This window comes from Emydura macquarii, unplaced genomic scaffold, assembly GCF_026122565.2.
Source record: "Emydura macquarii macquarii isolate MOO-44397 ecotype Brisbane River unplaced genomic scaffold, CSIRO-AGI_Emac_v2 contig_799, whole genome shotgun sequence".
Lineage (NCBI taxonomy): Eukaryota > Metazoa > Chordata > Testudines > Chelidae > Emydura > Emydura macquarii.
Genome location: NW_027130936.1, coordinates 557,939 through 576,273, shown reverse-complemented (window position 1 = coordinate 576,273; position 18,335 = coordinate 557,939).

The window sequence follows — 18,335 nt, the reverse complement described above, 5'->3', positions numbered from 1 at the left end:
TTTCAAGTACATAAAAGGTTGTTGCAGGGAGGAGGGAGAAAAATTGTTCTCGTTACTTCTGAGGACAGGACAAGAGGAAATGGGCTTAAATTGCAGCAAAGGCAATTTAGGTTGGACGTAAGGAAATATTTCCTGTCAGGGTAGTTAAGCACATAAGAACATAAAAAAGGGCAGACCAATGGTCCCTCTAGCCCAGTGTCCTGTCTTCCAACAGTGACCAATGCCAGGTGCTTCAAAAGGAATGAATAGAACAAGGCAATCATCAAGTGATCAGCCATTCCCAGCCTCTGGAAACAGCAATCCCTGCCCATCCTCGCTAATAGCCATTGATGGACCTATCCTCCGTGAATTTATCTAGTTCTTTTTTGAACTCTGTTATAGTTTTGGCCTTCACAACATCCTCTGGCAAGGAGTTCCACAGGTTGACTGTGCATTGTGTGAAGAAATACTTCCTTTTGTTCGTTTTAAACCTGCTGCCTATTCATTTCATTGGGTGACCTCTATTTTATGTGTTATGAGAAGGAGTAAATTACACTTCCCTATTCACTTTCCCCACACCAGTCATGATTTTATAGACCTCTATCATAGCCCCCCTTAGTCGTCTCTTTTCCAAGCTGAAAAGTCCCAGTCTTATTAATCTCTCCTCATATGGAAGCTGTTCCATACCCCTCATCTTTTTAGTTGCCCTTTTCTGTATCTTTTCCAATTCTAATGTATCTTTTTTGAGATGGGGCGACCAGAACTGCACATAGCATTCAAGATGTGTGTTCCATGGATTTATTAAGCGGTAATATATTTTCTGCCTTGTTATCTATCCCTTTCCTAAGGATTCCCAACATTCTGTTAGCTTTTTTGACTGCTGCTGCACATTGAGTGGATGTTTTCAGAGAACTATCCACAGTGACTCCAAGATCTTTCTTGAGTGCTAACAGCTAATTTAAACCCCATCATTTTGTATGTATAGCCGGGATTATGTTTTCCAATGTGCATTACTTTGCATTTATCAACACTGAATTTCATCTGCTATTTTGTTGCCCAGTCACCCAGTTTTGTGAGATATTTCTGTAACTCTTCGCTGTCTGCTTTGGACTTGACTATTTTGAGTAGTTTTATAACATCTGCAAATTTGGTCACCTCACTGTTTATCCCATTTTCCCAGATCATTTATGAATATGTTGAACAGTACTGGTCCCAGTACAGACCCCTGGGGGACACCACTATTTACCTCTCTCCATTCTGAAAACTGACCATTTATTCCTACCCTTTGTTTCCTATCTTTTAATCAGTTACTGATGCAGGAGAGGACCTTCCCTCTTATCCCATGACTGTTTACTTTGCTTAAAGTCTTTGGTGAGGGACCTTGAGTAAAGCTTTCTGAAGGTCCAAGTACACTCTATTCACTGGATCTCCTTTGTCTGCATGCTTGTTGACACCTCAAAGAATTCTAGTAGACAGAGGCATGATTTCCCTTCACAAAAACCATGCTCCTTCTTCTCCAACATTGTGTTCATCGATGTGTCTGATCATTCTGTTCTTTACTATAGTTTCACGCAATTTGCCTGGTACTGATGTTAGGCTTACTGGCCTGTAATTGCCGGTATCGCCTCTGGAGCCTTTTTAAGAAATCGGCCTCACATTAGCTATCCTCCAGTCATCTGGTACAGAAGCTGATTTAAATGACAGGTTACATACCACAGTTAGTAGTTCTGCAATTTCACATTGGAGTTCCTTCAGAACTCTTGGGTGGATACCATCTGGTCCTGGCAACTTATTACTGTTTAATTATCACTTCGTTCCAAACCTCCTGTAATCACTCCTCAGTCTGGGACAGTTCCTCAGATTTGTCACCTAAAATGAATTGCTCACCTTTGGGAATCTCTCTCATATCCTCAGCCGTGAAGACTGATACAAAGAATTCATTTCGTTTTTCCGCAATGGCCTTATCTTCCTTGAGTGTTCCTTTACCATCTCAGTCGTCCAGTGGCCCCACACGTTTTTTAGAGGCTTCCTGCTTCTGATGTACTTAAAAAAAATGTTACTGTTACTTTTTGAGTCTTTGGCTAGCTGTTCTTCAAATCCTTTTTGGCCTTCCTAATTATATTTGTACACTTCACTTGCCAGAGATTATGCGCCTTTCTGTTTTCCTCAATAGGATTTAACTTCCACTTTTTAAACGATGCCTTTTTGCCCCCAACTGCTTCTTTTACTTTGTTGTTAGGCACGGTGGCACTTTTTGGTCCTCTTACTATGATTTTTAATTTGGGGCATACATTTAAATTGAGCCTCTCTTATGGTGTCTTTAAAAAGTTTCCATGCAGCTTGCAGGGATTTCACTTTTGGCACTGTATCTTTTCATTTCTGTTTAACTAACTTCCTCATTTTTGTGTAATTCCCCTTTCTGAAATTAAATGCTTCCATAGTGGGCTGTTTTGGTGTCGTCCCCCTGCCAACCAGTGATGTTAAATTTTATTGCGCTGTGGTCACTATTACCAAATGGTTCAGCTATATTCACTTTTCTTGGACCAAATCCTGTACTCCATTTAGGACTAAATGAAGAATTGCCTCTCCTCTTGTGGGTTCCAGGACTAGCTGCTCCAGTAAGCAGTCATTTAAGGTGTCAAGAAACTGTATCTCTGCATCCTGTCCTGAGGTGACATGTACCCAGTCAATATGGGGTAGTTGAAATCCCCCATTATTACTGAGTTTTTCATTTTATAACCTCTCTAATCTCCCTGAGCATTTCACAGTCACTATCACCATCCTGGTCAGGTGGTCAGTAGTATATCCCTACTGCCATATTCTCATTATTCAAGCATGGAATTACTATCCATGTATTCCAAGCACTGGAATAAATTGCCTAGGGAGGCTGTGGAATCTCTATCACTGGAGATTTTTATGAACAGGTTGGACAGACACCTCCCATGGATGGTCTAGATAATGCTCAGTCCTGCCTTGAGTGCAGGGCCGCCGTCTGCTGGATTAGATGACCTCACAAGGTCCCGGCACGGTCCGGCGGCGGCGGGCAGCCCTACGATGACCGTAGGCTAAAATGTGACTTGCCCTGAGTCATTCAGTCCTGCCTGTGGGGGACTGGATTAGACGACCTCACAAGGTCCCTTCCAGCCCTACGATTCTATGTGACTTGCCCTGAGTCATTCTGTGGTGGAGCCGCAAACAGACTCCTGAACTCCTGAGTCCAAGTCCGGTGCTCTGTCCACTAGGCCATGCTGCTTCGAAGGAGACGTGGATGATCTCCGTTCCGGGAGTTCTTGGCATTCAGTAGTCAAGAAGTATCGTAGGTCAGAGATGCAGGCTCTGGCTCAGGTTTCTTGCATTGTATCTAGGGCTTCCTGCCATATGAACGGGCCATGGTCAAGAGGGCAGAGGCCACGCTTGCTTTTTGACTCTGGCTGCAGAATCTTGTGTGTCTCTCATCAAGCCTCAGCTATAGCTCCCCTCAGTGCCCTCTCCTAGGCAGGGTGTCCTGCTTAAGTAGCCAGGGCCAGCAAACCAGGGCGGAGAAAGCAGGGTCAGCCCTGCCAGAAGCAGAGGCAGAGCCATGCTTTGCTGCGATAGGGCTCGGGCGTGGCCGAACTCATATGACACTGGAGCGAGCCAGCAGCCGGAGCATGCGCAACACCCCACCTCTTTCCCTTTCCCCTCCATCCTCCTCTGCCCGCTTCTTCCCTACACACCCTCTAGTGTCCCCAAGCACCTACTGCAGGCACGCTTTCCCGCGCTGGTCACTCTGCACCATCTATCTCCCACTTTGGTGCTGGCCTGGCCCCCATCACTGTAGGAGCCAAGCAATTCACAATCGGTAATGGATTTCTCCTCCCAACACCCCGGGAGGCAGGGCAGTGCTGTTATCCCCATTGTGCAAAGGGGAAACTGAGGCACGGAGCAGCCAGGGCCCAGAGACTCAAAGGTATTTAGGTTCCTAACTCCCATTGATTCCATTGGAAGTTAGGTGCCTAAATACCTTTGAGGAGCTGAGCCTACGTACTTTGTCTGTCTGACCACGGGAATCTGGGGCAGAGCAGGACCTGAACCTGGGTTCTGGGCTGCCATTCTAATCACTAGGCCACCCTACTCAACACCAGCGCAGACCATGGAGGAAGTGCTGGCTGACTCCCAGGGCCATACAGAGTTCTCTTTCCCAGCACAATAGATGGAGGGCTGGGTGAGCAATCAAATGAGACCTGAGCTGAGACACCATTGAGGTACTTATTTGCTTCTTCCTATGGGAACACCAGCTACGGTTTTGCTTTTTAAAATCCCAGTGTGGCAGAGTGCTGGAGTGGGATGGGGGCAGGACAGAAGAGTGAAGATCCAGATGGCATTCCCCAGCTGATTAGAACAATCTGAAGAGATGAAATTTTAGGGCTTGCAGCTGACGGTAGCTCTGGAAAGGCTTTTTCCCTTCTTAAATATTCAACTTTTAGGAAACAAGCGTGTATAATGAAACAACGCAGCGCAGATCACTCATTGATGTTGGTAGGTAGATTTCCTCCAACTGCAGCATTCAGAACTACGCTGGGCCAAATCTGTCCCTGGTGCAGCTCCATCCGTGGCAATTTGGACTTGAGCTAGGGATGATTGTGGCCTGATGGATTTTCACATTGCTCACTCAGGTGTGGGTAGGAGAGAAGAATGCAGTGGAAGGACCCTTGTGTGTCTGCTACCCACACGCATGCTAAACACCCTCCAGAAAAGTGGGTCTTCCCTGGCAGCTGCCTCAGCATTTAATCTTTGGGGCCGGATGCACATTCAAATACCAGCAAATGTGCACATTCAGGAACTGTTCAGTCTGATGAATGGCACTTCACGGGGGGAACAATAGCACAGATTGTACAGTCATCAAGGGCGAAAAAGTGTATCAGCAAATGCTTGCAACATTCCCCCGATCTTGGGAACCAACAAGGGAAAAGATGCAACAGATTCACATTGGACTTTCCCCACCCCCCACACTGTTTCTTTATTTCCGTGATGAAGGCATTTCTGTTTCCACTGATGTGACGGCTGAGCCAGAATCTCTTGAAATGCCAGCCCCTGGGCACCACCACTGCATGGGGCTTTCTGCATTGCCCATAGAGAAGTAGCCGTCTCCAGATCTCTGCTTTCCATCAGCAGTGTCGCTGGTCTTCTCCAAAGGTGGGTGACCCCGGCGGAAGACAGCATGGGCTGACGTCTCCCGATCCAAAGCACCATCCGGGGCTAGCACCCTGGTGCAGTGCCAGAATTCATAGAGAGGGAGATCGCTCCAGCAATGAGGGCCCTGGCCTAGCAGAGAGACCCAGGTTTAATTCCCCTCTCCGCTCTGGATTTGTTGGGGGACCTTGGGCAAGCCACTTAGTCCAGCTGTGCCATGAAGAAGATAGCGCACCCTACCTTGCAGGGGGTAGTGGGAGTAAACCCAGTGGTGGCTGTGCAGTAACGGAGGCTGTCCCAGGAAGGGGAGGTCATACGTGCTGTGTTGTGCAGAGCAGATGTCAAAAGCCAGAGAGAGTTGGCTGTCCTGAAGCACTTACAGTGCCAGGGCCAGGCTGGGAGCGCAGGCAGTCACAGAGCTGGGGCTGTTGACGTGGCTGAGTTGCAGCTCACCGAACGGAACAAGCAGCTCACCAGCTGGCCCTTATCTAGACAGTATACACTGCATCAGAGAAGCAGATGTAATGGGCTGAGCCCAGAGAATCTGTCTCCCGCTACTGCTAGGACCATAGTCTGCTACGGCCTCCACCAGCTGCACTTTGCTCCAGGGCTAGTGGCCCGTGCTTTGGGGTGAGAGATCCCCTGGATCAGTCCTTGCTGATCTCCCTCGCATGGGCTCACTCCATAACCCGTCGGGTGGCTGAGTTGATAGGAGGGGTTTGAACAAGCAGAGGGGAGCAGCTTGGGGAAGAGGATTAGTAAAGGGGGCAGGGACTCCGGAGGAAGGCAGATTGATGGGCCGTATCCTCCCCCCAGGATAACACAGAATGGCTGTAGTGGAGCTGAAATGAGCAAAATGACTGGGCACCAGCTAGTGCCCATCAAGTGAAGAAGGCAGCACGTAGAGGGATGCTGCTCTGGAACTGATCTCGGTATTTATATGGCCTGCAGCACCAGTGAGTCTTTAAAGCCAGAAGTATCTGAGCATCTAACAATTCTCAATGGATTTGTCCTGACAATACCCTTGGGAATTGAGACGCTGGGCAGATGAACTGGGACTCGGGGAACCTGGGTTTAATTCCCAGCTCTGCCACTGCTTTGCTGGATGACCTTGGGCAAGTCATTGCCTCCCTGTGCCTCAGTTTCTGCATCTGTACAATGGGGATAATGACACTCACTGCCTTTGTAAAGCGCTTTGAGGTTGATGGATGAAAAGTACGGGATGAGAGCTAGGGATTATTTTTATTATTACTATGAAGTGATTGCACAAGATCTGTGGCTGACTCCTGAGCCCCACTCCTTCCAACACCAACCAGCCTACTGCCCCAGATGGAGCCGTGGTCTTCAAGGGGGTGGGGCAGCCTGGGGAGGATTCCCTCCTTCCAGCAGCTCATTGAGGGGCTAATCTTGGTCCCCGTTCTAAGTTGGAGGAACCCCTCCGTCCATGTGCAGAGTATATGTATCTGTCTCATTTCGCTTGTTTATTGGCGAGTTTACGCTGGGAAATCAAATCACCATTTTAGAGTTAATCTCCCTAACAAACCCTCACAAATCCCTTTATCCAGCAGTTTATTAATATTAGCTCCTCTTGCGCAGAAGTGAATTAAATTCCTTTACCTCTCGTTTGACTTGTGTTCCTCTTTCTTCTCCTTGTCGTTGTTAATGGACTCCATTCAATTAAAGAAGTAACAACCTCCCAGTAAAAATCCTCCCACTCACAGCCCTCCCCTTTCACTCCAGGGCTAATAATGTTTAATTGTGGGAATAAACTCCCTTGGCACTGATCAGGGCGAGACCACAGAGAAAGACCAAGAAAGCTCAGCTGCCAGCGGGGAGAGGGCGTGACTGCAATGGGATCTCCTGGAGGGGTTCTCAGATGGAAAATGGGCTGGATTGCCACATCAGCATCCTTGGCGTATGTGCTAGTGAAACTCAGGTGTTGTGGGGAAAGTCCTCCAGCCCTTCATTGTCAGAGCAGCGACTGGAGGCTCAGAGATGTCCTGCAGTTGGGTGCTTATAGCAATCTGCTAGCAGAGGAGAAAATAGCAGCCAGAACCATCCAGCTGATTGTGGAGACGCGCTAAGGGATAGAGCCTGAAAGACCCTGTGACCAGGCATCCTACGGGGAAAGCAGGGCATCTGAATTCCCCAAAATCAACTGATTGTGTACAATATTATTGTACTGTAAAAGTGTATTGAGAAAGGTCTTGTATGAAAGCCAGGGACACACTGGTCATTAATACCATGATGTGATGTATCTACAGCCTGTGTGTACAAAGTTATGTATGTGTGAGCGATATCTGTTTGGGCCATGCAATCCGAGCAGAGTTAATACAGAGTTGTGTTGTGACCTACACAAAAGAATGTGGATTTCCCTGTCTGGGCTTTGCTTACAAGCAAAGGATAATGAAAGCACATTTACATCTAAGTTAAACAAAGTGATTAAGCTGAGCGAAGAAAAGTAAATTGACCAGTGGGTGAGGAAGTCCCAAGAAGACACACAGCAGGGGAGAAGCACTTCATCTGGGGTTACCACTCAGCAGAACTCATATTGAAGGTGACTGGTCTGTAAAGAGACGGGAAGAGAATCCATGACTTAGGGAAGAGAGGGGGCAGCACCCGCTGGTTCTGTGAATGTTGGGTCCTGTAGCAAGGCGCTGTGGCCGTCCTCGGAGCCTGGGCCCAAGGAAGGGTCATGATGCCCCGGCTGGACAGAACAAGGCCTTACAGGCCAAATACCCCGGAAACAGAGGGGCGGAGCCAGGACAGGAAAGGCCAGTATAAAAGGCCGGCCCAGCAGCTCAGTCAGGGGAAGCTGCTGCTGGAGACAGATGTGTCTTCTCTGAGGCTGCGGTCTAGGCCTGACCCAGGCCCCGCGGCTGTTCGGAGCAACCGCCCCACTAACCGGAGCCTCCAATGCCTGCCCGGACTGCTGGGCCCGAGTGACCGGGAGAAGCTACCCAATACCACTGGGTGGGAGAAACCCCCCGAGGCTGGCCCTGACCTGGAGGAGCTGCCGGACATCGGGAACCCCCTGGTGAGCCCGCTGTGCCCTGGGACCTGGAGGAGCTGCCCTCTGCTGACGACCCCAAGGAGTTTCCGGACCTGCCGCCAGTTGACGGTGAGGGACTCGTGGGGCTCCCGCTCACCGTCTACCCCAGCGACCTGGAGGGAGACCCGGGCTGCAGGTACCTGGGGACAGGGTGGGAGGAAGTAGCCCAGGGACAGCCAACTAGAGAATCTGTGGCCAAACCAGTCGGTGTGTTGCAGCTGGATCCCCGCTGACTCGGTGGCAAAACGCTTTGCCACTGGTAGGTTCCTGGGCTGGGACGCAGTGGAGTCGGGTGGACCTGCGTCCCCTCCCCCCTTTCCTAGACACCCCGGGAGTGCTTTGCTCCCCTGAACCTGCCTGCCAGGGGCACCGAGCTTTGCCAGCCGTGCCTGCCTGCAAGCCGGGGGCTGTAGACTATTTCGCCTGCCTCGCCCGCTGGAGGGCCGGGGGCTATTGACTGCCTCATCAGCCCTGCCCGGCTCACGGGCCGGGGGCAGTAAACTGCCTGAGGGCCGGGGAACCGCAGACTGCGTGCTAGCTCCGCCTGTGGCAAGGCCGGGGCTCTAGACTCCTTACTAGCCCTGCCCTACACGAGGGCCAGGGCTACAGACTGCAGGGAAAGCCCATCCCGCTGGGGGACAGGGCTAAAGACTCAGAATCGACTAAGCTTATTCCCCTAGGCCAAGGCGCTGTGGCCTTCCTCAGAGCCTGGGCCCGAGGAAGGGTCGTGACGCCCCAGCTGGGCCGTGCCACCAGCCTACAGGTCCTCTCGCCTGGAGGGCTGGAGATGCTGGTAACTTGCTCTAAGTGAGACAGATGCTTAGGCCAGGATTAGAACTTGCTCATATTAAGTTTGTCACTAGGAAGCGAGTGTGTTGTTCTGTTCTGTTCGTAGCCCTTTTCTATTTCTGCTCTCCTTGCTTGGCATCACCTAAGTCTAGGGCCATAGTTACCAAACCGATGGTCGTCTTATCACAAAACCACGGCCGTGCTGGATGTAGAAGTGAAGTGGACACCTCAGCTCAGCTACCTGACTGGTGTGTGCCCGGGCTCTTTGGAGGCCGCGACTGTCCCTGTTTCTGTGAGCGTGCAGTGAGGGGGCTGGACGCTGCAGGGCGACGTCTGCCCAGACGAGGCTCAGGTGGGCAGAGTGCCAAGGCATGAGCGGGTGAGGCGGACGGATGGGGGTGGCAGGGAGCTGACGCACGGTTCAAACCCGAGCACAGCTCACTCTTGTTGAGGCAGAGGTCACACAGTGGCCCATGGGTCTGGGTTCCTTGAGGAGAACGTCAGAGCCTCCCTCCCCCAGCCGGGAGGGCAGTGGCAAACGACATGACCCAGCTGCCCCGAATAGCAGGTGGAAGTAGCTGGGTTCCTCACGCTAGTGTGGAGAAAGGCCCAGAGATTCGCCCTGCACGTGGAAACACACGCAGGCACACAGCTGCAAGTGACGGTGTGTTGACTGCGATGCCCACACCCCAGTGAGGAGCTGGACGGGCCGGGTGGCGTGGGATCCTTTGTGCCATCACGAGAGGGGCCCTGTGGGCCGATGAGTGCCACTGACGTGCTTGCAGCATGGACCTTGTGTGTCAGTGAATTGCCTTCTGCCTGACATGAGTGTATGAGCGCGCTGGTGTCTGTGCGAGGCCCGAGACAGCTGCACGCACAAGCAGCTGCCACTGGCAAGATTCAGGAGCCCGGTGGAGAAAACAGACTTATTTGCACCAAAGCTGCTGGGAGGAGATCCAGAGGGAATATAGGGGCAGGCCCAGCTTCTGGGGGCTCATGCACCGCGCACAAAGTGATGGTGAGGGGCTGAACGGAGCCATCTCTGCAACCCCTTGTGCACTCACGCAGCAGGCAGCCAAAGTCCTGCTGCTGTCACCTGCAGCAGAAGTTGCTGAGAAACCTCCCACCTCTGGAGGGTGCTAGACACACCCACATGGGTGTGGCCAGGGAAGGCGGGCCAATCTGCAGCCCTACCCCCTTTGCAGAACCTACTTGCAGTCAGGGGACAGCATTCTCAGCCTCCTTTTTAAAGGGAACGCAGCCTGCGTTCATTCCTCCAAGTACCGTGGTGAAGTGTTGCGCCTGTCTCTGGTGCAGCGCCTCCTTTCCACAGCTCCCCCCCTTAATGCATTAGCGATGTCTAAAGCCACAGAGCAACTTGTACAGAGCAGCATTCGAAGCAAAAGCTTTACGACAGGTCAGGGGGTTTAGTCAGCGTTTCAGGCTAAGTTTCCGATGATATGATGAGAAGGTAGGAATTAGTCCAATCGCTTTGTAGTCCACAAGGGAGCAGGCTTCTCCTGGGTCTGGCTTGTTAGTTCAATTCCATTCAAAGAGCCAATGGATTTTCCAACTGTCACAAGTTATTTGTTTGTCTTTCTCCCAGCTCTGGGTCCCAGTTCCCCAGCTACCTCTGGCGCTGGAGATGCACTTCTCTTTCGGCTGGTTTTACTGTTTCCTACTCCATCCCCCTCAACACTTGATGAGTTGTGATTGTGCGAGCTGCCAAGGAACTGTGGCGTTTCCTAGTTTGTAATGCACAGAGGCCAATCAATCATTAAAAGGTAAAGCCAGGCACAGCTCAAGCATATTGTTCCTAGGGAGCCAGGTTGCTGCAAAAAGTTGGGGGTGTACTTGGAAAGGATCTGAGCAAACCTGCTTTGGAGGTGGAAGTGAACGAAGAGATGCAGAGAGCTGAAAATAAGAGTTACCTAGGGAACTCACTGCCACATGATGGTAGGGGGGCAAATAGGATAATACATTTAAAAAGATGGTACATTGATATGAATAAAGTTACCTTCTACAGTGACACTTAGCCAAGCTGTAACATACAAGGGCATTACGTTGGGTTGTAATCTCTCCAGGGTAAATATCATCTCCTCTATACGTTTATATAGCACCTAACATAGTGGTGCCCTGATGCTGGCTGGCATCTCTAGATGCTCTTCTAATACACTTAAGTAATAATAATCTTTATGCTCTGCCAGCTGGTCTGATATGCTCCTGTCTTCTGCCATACCACACAGCCCTCTGCTGGGGTGGGGCTGGCAAGGTCCCGCAGGGCAGTAAGTCTTGGAGTTCATCCTCTCAAATGTCTTGTTCCAATCTTTATCTCCATCCTTAGAGGTTTTTAAGCTGTGGCTTGACAAAGCACTGGCTGGGATTATTTAGCTGAGGTTTGTCCTGCTTTGAGCAGGGGTTGGACTAGATACCTCCTGAGGTCCCTTCCAACTCCATGATTCTAAGTTCTCTGAAGCAGTTACATGCAAGCTGGGTTTCCAAGCTTTCTGTTGCAATCATAAACGTTTGAACCAGTTTGAAACTTGGGTTTAAATGAAAGCTGAAATTTCGATGTCATCACATGACTCCAGGAGCTGGGCCCCAGGCCCGTGGCTGTAGTGCCTACTCCTTAATCCAGCCCTAGATGGCTAGGTTGGCATGATGGTGCTGGCTGGAAAGTGGGGTGCTCTCCAGGTTTCTACAGCACCAGATGCTCCTCCATCGTGATATGTCTCCTTCACCCTAACCTATCCCCTAATTACCAGACTCCCACAGCCAGCATCATGCATGCCCTGCTCATTACCTGCTCCAAGATTCACCTGGGCAGCCACTCACACGTAGCACACAATTGTTTCCAGGCTGCAACAAGCTGGTCCTGAGCAGCTGAGGGCCACAGTAATTCAAATCCTGGATCAGCCCTGGTCAGTGACAGCTGCCATCATGAGGAATTGACCCCAGTACCTTCAGCACACACTGCATGAGTGTCTACCAGTGGAGCTAAAGGGTGTAGCAGACTCAGCAGCCTAGTGGTTAGTGCACTGTACCTGGATTCAGGAGGTCTGGGCTGTTCCAGGCTTGGTCACTGAGCAGCTGTGTGGCCCTGAGCAACTCACTGTCCCGTTCTGGGCCTCAGTTTCCCCATCTGTAAAATACAGATAGATACTGACCTCCCTTATACAGCCCTTTCAGATCTACTGATGATAAGAGCTAGGGATTATTAAGTAGCTCAGGTGCTATGGAGACTGGTAACCCAGTAAGTTCCCCTTCTTTTGCCATGAGCAGATCTTACCATGCAATGATGGGCAAAAGAGTTTCGCTGCCGAATCTGTGCGCGGAGACCTGCTGGATTTTACTGGTCCCATAATAAATAGATGCTGGACACAAAGTTCTGCGGCTGCTCAGAACTTCTTGCTGTGCTCCTTTAAATCAACCCCGACACACTGATAGGCCCCCGACCCGCCCTGGTAACTATGCAGTTCAGTAGCTCACACCCCAGCAGGATCCAGCTTGTCCCTTGAACTGTTTGCTCATGTAAATTTCAAATCTAAGGTTCAAACCCCAGGATGGCTGCCCCGGCTGGGCCAGTCAATCAGAAGTGATCAGGGATTTCCAAAGCCCAAATCAAGACACCTTCAAGCGACTGTCAGAAAAGGGTCAGACACCCACTCTCAGAAAACCAGCCCCCATTAGATGTCTCCACTTGGGCACCACGCAAAATGCTGCACCATGTCCAGCAGCAGGGTCTGCGCCAGGGAGCTCTGTCCGTGGGGGGCAAGGCCAGAGAGCATATGGCCCTGGTGGGCCCATGGAAGAAGGGATGTTCTGCTGCCTCAAAGCCTTTCCCTAGGAGTCAGTGAATCAGGACAGCTGTCTCGCCAGTGGCCTATAGCCTCAATAGCATGGCAGTGCTGGCTCTGAGAACCTGCAGCCATGGGGGAGCTCCTGGCTCACTGGGGACCCCAGTACCCCACCTGCTGGGATTGTACTCGGAGCACTTGCTGTATCTTTAATCTTGGGCCTGGCAGACAACAAACTGGCTTTTGAGAGACAGGCCTTGAACCAGTCCGGCTCTTTGGGCAGCTCACAAGCCACGGGAGATCAGTCCTGCCCAGCGGGATGGACGAGCAGAGTCGGAGGGACTGGGGGGCTGAGTGTCAGTCCTGGAGCGAGGCTGTCTATGGCACTTGTAAGGCCCCCATTGCCATAGTGGCTGCGCACCTCTGGGTTGTTAAGATGTTTAGCCTGACAGGCAGGGCAGTGACACGATCCCACTTGTGCAGGTGGGAAACTGAGCAGCTCACTGACTTGTCCAAGATCACAGAGGAGGTCTGGGGTGGCAGTGCAGGGACCTGAACCCAGCTTTACCAAGTCCAGGGCCCTAACCACTGGGCCATCCTTCCACTGCAAGTAGGTATCCACATAGGGTTACATGGCACAGTGAAGTTGCAGGGCTCCTGTTGTTCAGATAGCACACACAATCGAACAAGCTCCCCTGGCAGCTGTATTGTAAGGGCAGGGGTATTTGTTACCCCTGTGACCTGCTTGGACTCAGCACGGGGAAATGATTTTATCAAAAAGATTTCCCATCTAGAGCTCTGAGTAGCGCCCATCATTCTGTCCGGCTTTGCAAAGCTCCGTGCTGGCAGCTGGATATATCCATGCCATGGCCTCCTCAGCTGGTGTAAACCCATATAGCCGTATTGACTCCACGAGTGATAGCAGCTGAGGATCTGGCCCATCATCCTTTGCTTCTTCTCCCCAAACTGCCACAAAGCTGGGCTGGAGGCAGTGCTTCGGTGGTGGGAGTTTGTTAAGCAATCCGGATCGCTTCCGGATGAAACGTGCGATAAAACTGTCACTTACGGTTGCTGTAATTGGGGAGATGTTTGCCAGGCAGGGGGTGGCTCAGGTCACGACTGATGAATGCAGGTATTTGACACCTGAACCTCAGACCAAACAAAAATTCCTCCTGAACCTCAGGGCTGGTAGCCCTATGATTAGTGTCCAGTGCTGCCAATTGGCACTCAAGCCGATGGAAGAATAGGTATCATCTTCCCAACGTGGGTGTGGCTCTGCTGCTGAAATGATGTGATTCTAGCGTGTCATGAACCGTATATGGACTGACAGGTATTATATTGCCTCTTTATAAATCCATGGTACACCCACACCTTGAATACTGCGTGGAGATCTGGTCACCCCATCTCAAAAGATATAGTGGAGTTGGAAAAAGTACAGAAAAGGGCAACAAAAATGATTAGGGGTATGGAAAACGTCCATGTAAGGAGAGATTAATAAGACTGGGACTTTTCAGTTTGGAAAAGCGATGATTAAAGGGGGGATATGATAGAGGTCTATAAAATCATGAGTGGTGTGAAGAAAGTAAATAAGGAAGTGTTATTTACTTCTCATAACACAAAAACTAGGGGTCACCCAATAAAATTAATAGGCAGCAGGTTTAAAACGAACAAAAGGAAGTATTTTTTCTCACAGCGCACAGTCACTCTGTGGAACTCTTTGCCAGAGGGTGTTGTGAAGGCCAAAACAATAATGTGGTTCAAAAAAGAACTAGGTAAGTTCATGGAGGATAGGTCCATCAGTGGCTATTAGCCAATATGTTCAGGGATGCAAAACCATGCTCTGAAGTGTTCCTGGCCTCTGTTTCCCAGAAGCTGGGAATGGGCAACAGGGGATGGATCACTTGGTGATTATCTCTTCTGTTCTGCCTCTGAAGCACCTGGCATTGGACTCTGTCGGAAGACAGGAGACTGGGCTAGATGGACCATGGGTCTGACCCAGTATGGCCATTTTTATGTTCTCAAACAGGAAAGAAAATGGCTGCTAACTACAAACAAGAGCAGGCTTCCACACAGCTCAAGTTCCAGCTTTGTCTGGTTTGTTTGCCAGGTTACATACCCTGCCTGGACCTCTATACAGCTTACAGGGACAGCTAGGGGGTTGCGGAGGGGCCAGGTGACCCATCTCCAGCATTCCCAGGCAGAAGGTCGGGGAGGAAGGGAGAAGCCAGCAGGGCGAGAAGTAGAGATGGTTGGACATTTTCCCTTGCAATGGTTTTTCCATCAGAAAAGTCCGATTTGTTGAAGGTGAAATGTTCTACAGAAATGTGGTGATCTCAGTGATTCTTCTGATGAGCATGAAGCAGGTTTCCTGCCAGCTCACAGGTGGGCTCTCCAACTCCCGGTTCCTCAGCAGCCTGTCGGGCGGGCAACGGGAGAGGTCAGGCTCCCGAGCTCAGAGATCCAGGTCCCAGCAGGTGGCCGAGGAGCTGGGGTTCCTAGGCTCAATTGGAGCGTATTTCATTCTGGAAAGACCCACAGTGCTCCTGCCAAGGGAATGGTTTGGGGTTTCCAAAACAAAATATTGCAAAATGTCACTCATAGGAAAATTTGTGAGGTTTTGGCTTTTTTTGGGTAGATTGGGGAAGAAAAGTTTTTTCCAAACTGCAAAAAAACCTGCGAGAAGTGAAATTTAGTCTCCTGGCCAGCTGCAGTGAGAAGGCCTGATCTGGGGAAGTCAGGAGACAGGACAGTGAGCTTTGGAGGAAGGGAGATAGCAAAGGGAAACTGAGGCAGCAGCCACGCCCAAGGCCAGAGCAGCCAGGTCCCTGCTACATGTCGGTGTAACTCCATGAGCTTCAGTGTGCTCACACCGGCATAAAGTGGGTTGGGGTGGAGAGGCGAGGCAGGCCTACAGTGTTAGGACAGAGTCTGAAACTATGTCCCCATCCTGATCAAGTATACTGCATGCTGGTCTGCAGTGGAAAGGGAGAGAGCACCACAGGGGGGGAGGAAAGGAGGTGTAATGATCCAAAATTACCACCTGGAAAGCGGGGATTTAAGGAGCAAAGGGGACACGCTGCAGCATCTGACTCCAGGCAGCTGTGTTCCCATATTGCAATGGGCCACAACCACCTGGGGAAACTTCTCCCCACATAATGTGGTCTCATTCCCACTCTCAGAGCCTAGCCCTCAGAACAAGTGAGTGCAGCCCCAGTGACTTCAGTGGAATTCTGCCCAGTTACACCAGCAGAGTATTTGGTTGTTACTGGCATGGTGCAGGCTGGCCCCTCCAATTCAGGGCAGTCCCATGGGAATGGCATGGGTGGTGTCCTTACAGCAAACCTTCACTGGCTGGGGGAAGTAGGGATGTTGAGGTTGTGGTTGTGAGGATGTGGGTTGTTGAGATCAGGTGATGCCTTGGAGATGAAGGAGGAAGGGAGGCCTTCAGAGGGGCTGGGAGGATTCCTTCCCTGCAAGGAAAAAACACACCCCAAGGATTATGACCCATCGAGAAGATGGAAGTGGAAACAGAAGATATGAGGCCCGTTTCTTGCCCACACTTCCGACTGCCCCACATGCCTTGAGATGCCCCTCTCTCTGACGTCGTGCAGACACAGATTTCATGCAGTCTCAATCTGTAATCAAAGGAACATTTTCTCCATAGCACATTCACTCTTGAGAACTGCCAACTGAAACTCCAGATTCCATGTATGGCTCCTAAATGCTTTAAAGGAATCTCTCTGCTTAGATGGCTTCCTGCTGCATAAAGCATGAGCCATTGCCTTTCGCCATCAGCGGCCTGGGTACTAAGACACAAAAGAGTTGAGTTGTGTTGGGCAAGGGTTCATCTGCATCATGCAACCACCATGACTGGCAGGCTTGGCTCAGAGGAATTTCCGGATTACAATAGCTGGGGATGCCCTAAACCCAAACAAAAGCGCATGGAAGAGCTTGGAGTGTGGTAGATTGACTAAAAGGCATTGACAGGGTTGTGTGGGGGCCCAGCACTGGGTTAGCAGCGAGAGCTAAGCCACAGGGGTGAAGTGCATGGGTGGGACCCAGAACTGGTATAAGGGTACTAGGATCAGGACTTAGTGCATTTCAGAGCCCAGAGGAGTGAAGCTATCCAGGGCGGGCATGGTAAGCAGTGCTGAGGGTCTCTCCTGAGAGGTTTTGTCAGAGCTATGAAGGTCCCTAGGAATCAGAGACTCAAAGAAGTTAGAGGTGGAAAACTTGGTTAGATCATCCAGTCCATCTCCATGCAAAGAGAGAACTCCCCTAGAGCAGGTTTTCTAGTGTTTGATGACAAGGACTGGAATAAGGAGCACTACAGGCCAGGAATGAGACACTTCAGAAGGGCTCTGTGACGTCCCACAACTGGGATAGTCTCAGTCGTTGTGCATCTTGACCAAGGGAGTGCATTGGCAGTGCTGTGCCCTGTGCTCCATGAATTGGATAGCAGGGGGTGCTGTGAATCAGGGCCAAAGTGCTATGGCAATTGTTGGAGGAAGTGGATCTCAGCGGGGAATATCAGGGGCACTGCCAGCTACAACTGAGGGCCATTGGCAGAGCTATGGGTGGGCCCAGCACTAGGATAGCAAAGTGTGCTGCAGTTCGGGAGAGAGTTGTGGGTCAGGACCGAGATGCTTTGGCAGTATGTCCCTATGCATGCAGCGGCACAAAGGGAAAGGAGAAGAGGGCTTGCCAGCCAGGCAGGTTTTCCGAAGCTCTAGATTTCACCTTTAATGTATTTCAGTGCATGATCCAAGCACATTATCTGCATGAAATGCTGCATTAGCATCAAAATGAAGGGAGTTCTGTTCAATATATTAAAGTGTCTCTGATGGGTTTGAAGGTAGCTTAGCACAAGAGAGGCATTAAGGAAGTAAATGCCACATTTGTATTCAAAAGATCTTTCTTTTTTCATTTAAAGTCATTGATGTAAGAAGTGGTGCTTAAGACGGCTTATAAAAGCAAGAGTGCATCTTTGCTTGGAGACAAAATGCTGTGTTTATGTTGAATGGTAAAGGAAAGCAAATAGCCCATTTAGAAAATGTATTTCTTTGGTGCCATATCATTAGCTGGAGTGGCAAAGGGCTGGCAAGGGATTGGGTGTCTCTGTGGATCACAGCAACTGACAAGGAGAGGGCCATGGGCGATAGCCATTTCCCTTTTGATCGTTCCCATGATGCTCTTTTTCATTTCCAGCCTGGAATCGCAAATGCCTTTTCCACTGCCGCTCCTGCATCGAAGCCCACAGCTCAGCCCAGCTTTCTTACCTGAGAGCCGCCACCACTTGCTGTTCTCTTGTCATTAGTTCTATTGCCACAGTCCTGGTCAAGATCGGGGCTGGACAGACATATATTAAGACAGAATCCCTTCCCCCGAACTCTTGTGATCCAGACAGACATGACAGACAAGAGATGCATTATTATTAGCCCAGGTCAGAAAAGGTATCTTATTTTCGGCCAAAAATTTCAAAGAAAATAAACTTTTTTTTTTTTATGTTTTGTTGATGTTTTACTCAACATTTTCCAGGGTTTTGT